Raw genomic sequence first — 3,282 nt, forward strand, 5'->3', positions numbered from 1 at the left:
GAGGACTGTCCTCCCCTGCCTCAATGGACGAGCCTCCACTGGTTCACCACATCATCGGGTCGTCCACAGACGGGTCTCCCATCATCCTAAGTTCATTGTTTAATTTTTTCCAGTTATCCAAACTCCATATCCAATTCCTATTTAGATTTTTGATCAATGACTCTCACGCGAACAAACAAATTCCTAGGCTATTATTCAATGATTACAGATTAGGATTGCTGACATAAACCCATTCAATAGCCTACCTCTCGTCATATTATGGGAGCTATAACGTGAGGGAATGGATGAAGGACATAAAATAAACTGATAATAAGGACTATATATTGGAACATATGGACTGAATTCGATTAATTAATCGAATAGAGAATATTATTCAAAAAGAACAGTGCTTGGAAGTTCAGACAGGTGTGATGAAGGAGCTATTTGGTCGGGAACACAAACTGAGCTGGGGAGCCTACCCACATGTATAGCGGCATATCTCAATAAAGGCTTTTTAATTTTTTTGCCAGTTACTTTTTTTTGAAGAGGGAACATTATGATTTTAAGTGTCTACTTAGTGTTTCGGTTATGATTTGAAATGTCTACTTTGGGGGGAAGATGTATGCTAAACATACAGTTTAAGTTATATCCTACATCATTATCTGCTTGCTGTTTTTTGCGTGACTCCTGTTATTCTTATTTCCAAATTTATATTAACTATAATATCCACTAATATAGGCTACTATATAACAAAAGCCTCCAGATCTGCCTATTCCACTAGAACGCAGCTCTGGATTTCGACCTCCAAAACATAGCTCCGGTCCTATGGATCCACCTCCGGATTTGAGCTTCGTTTTGGCCGTGGTAGTGTAATTCCTAGGTGCAAACGTAGGTCTTTTTCTGGAAAAATGCAGAAAAACTTAGTAGTGTAGTCAGGGTCTAAGAATGCAAATATGGCCGATTTTCTTTTTAACTCTTAAATAATCAGTAAGCTTAAAGTGCTTAAAGTGTTAAATAAAAAACAGTGACACACAACTGCATTTAACGTATGAAGTCAGTGTATGACTACTCACCAGAACTCACAAGTGTATCTTCTTTAAATCTCCTCTAAATAAGTGACTAAGAGCATAATCTAGTGCTGAGGCAAAGTGCAAGAGTAGCAGACTAAAAATACAAAAGGTGTTTAAAGCAGCCCAACAGAGGATGTGGTATTTTTCCGATTTGGTTCACTTTTGCACAACTGTCGTAAAACGGTAAATACTACAGTATGCACGCTCAGTATAGCTGAACAAATCATACAATGCTGCACTTCATGGCTCCTGGCAATCCTACGGTGTGGCTAGCCAGCTACTGCTGCAATGATAATTAGCAAACAAAACTAACTCAATTCCACAAAATCTCACAACTGTCAACGCTTTGTCAGTTCGCCAACTCTAGCTAAACTAGCTTTACACTTGCTAGCAAACATCTGCCTTACACACAACATAAAATAGCTAGCCAGCTTAGATTAACTGACATTATAAAAGGGGCCAGCTAGATAGCATCCTCCTCATACATTCACAGCTAACAGCCAAACATCCAATAATTCTAACATAAGAGATTAGGCTAGCTACGTTATGAAAGGCCAGGTTGGTGTCAGTCTCGTAGCCTTTCATTACACTTTGTCAGCTCGCTAACTCACTATCAATTAGTCTAAAAAGTTACCAAACTACCAACAGCTTAGCTATGGAACATAGCCCAAGCTAGCTAGATTACATGCATCCTCATACATTCACAGATAACACAAATAAGACATAGCAAGCCAGCAAGCTAACACTCATACAGTACTTACAGTACAAGTTCAACAAAAATGCCAGGTCTGCGTCAGTCTTGTAACCTTTCATTGTGCAAAGCTCCCACCAGCAAGTAAAAGCCAGTCCAATATTAACTGTAGTTTGGCTTCTGGTTTGGTCTCCTTCTCTTTTTCTTGTCTTGTCTTTTTCTGTGATGTTCCTCTTTGGTCTTTTCGCCATCGCCCTGGTGTGTGTGCAGTACTGTGATTTGAGAATGTGTGCTATTATTATAATAGCAATAGCCAGTGGAAGTTAGTGTGTGACATAATGCCATCAACGTTAAGGATTTTTCTGCGAAAATAGTGGCCCGCTACACCAAACTATTTCAAGAAGAAGCATTCGGGGGGAGGGGTGGGAATGAAAGAGGCAACATTCTGCCTATTATTAAGGCAGTGTACCATCAAAATGATTTAGAAACTGTTATTTTAAGGTAAAAAAAAACTTTAAGAGTTTTTAAGAGGCAGGATCCCAGTATTACTTCTTGAAGAGGTGAGTTTTGAGCTAGCAGCAAAAGATGGGCAGCAACTCTGCTGTCCTGACGTCAGTTCATTCCATCACTGTGGGGCCAGGACAAGATGACCTGGATGAGCACCTGTGCCATTTCATCAGTGAGGAAAGGGCAAATCCTCCTGATGTTGTTGAGCAGGAATCTGCAAGAGCGTGTAGTGGATGTGATATGTGCCAGAAATGACAGTTGGTCATCCAGGGTCACACTCAGATAGGGATGGGAATCGAGAACCGGAACCGTTAGAGAATCAAAATCGTTAACTCTGAGAATCAACATTGCAGGATGGCCAGGTCGCGGTGTGGGCAGCCCTTCCCCAGGAGGAACAGCAGCTCAGTCTTGGTCCAGGTTGAGCATGAGGAGGTGTGTCACCATCTACTCCGAGATGTCAGCCAAGCACGCAGCTATGCATGCCTCCACTTGTGTGTCAGAAGGGGGAAATGGCAGGACCAGTTGGGTGTCATCAGCATAGGCGTGATAGGAGAAGCCATGCGAGTGAATGACAGAACCCAGAGAGGTAGTGTAGAGGGAAAAAAATGAGGACCCATGAAAGACCCTTGTGGAACCCCCATAGTCAGACTACAGTAAGTGGTTCCAACATCGACCCTCTCCATGTCACCTCGTAGAAGCGTCCCATCAGGTAGGATGCAAACAGGGAGCGTTCAGACCCAGTAACGCCTTTCTCCTTGAGGGTGGAGAGGAGGATCTGGTGGTCTACCCTGTCAAATACTGCTGACAGGTCTAGGAGTATCCGGACGGAGGAGAGAGAGTTTGCTCTTGTGGCATGGACTAACTCTGTAACTGCAAGGAGGGCGGTCTCTTTCAAGTGGCCAACCTTGAACCCAGACTGATGGGGGTCCAGGAGGTTGAAGACAGTTGGTTAAAGATAGCACGTTCAAGTGTTTTCGATAGAAAGGATAGAATGGAAACCGGTCTGTAGTTTTTGATGTCAGACTGGTCAAGATA

The sequence above is a fragment of the Borostomias antarcticus genome (assembly GCF_949987555.1).
Source record: "Borostomias antarcticus genome assembly, chromosome: 6".
In the NCBI taxonomy this organism is placed as follows: Eukaryota; Metazoa; Chordata; class Actinopteri; order Stomiiformes; family Stomiidae; genus Borostomias; species Borostomias antarcticus.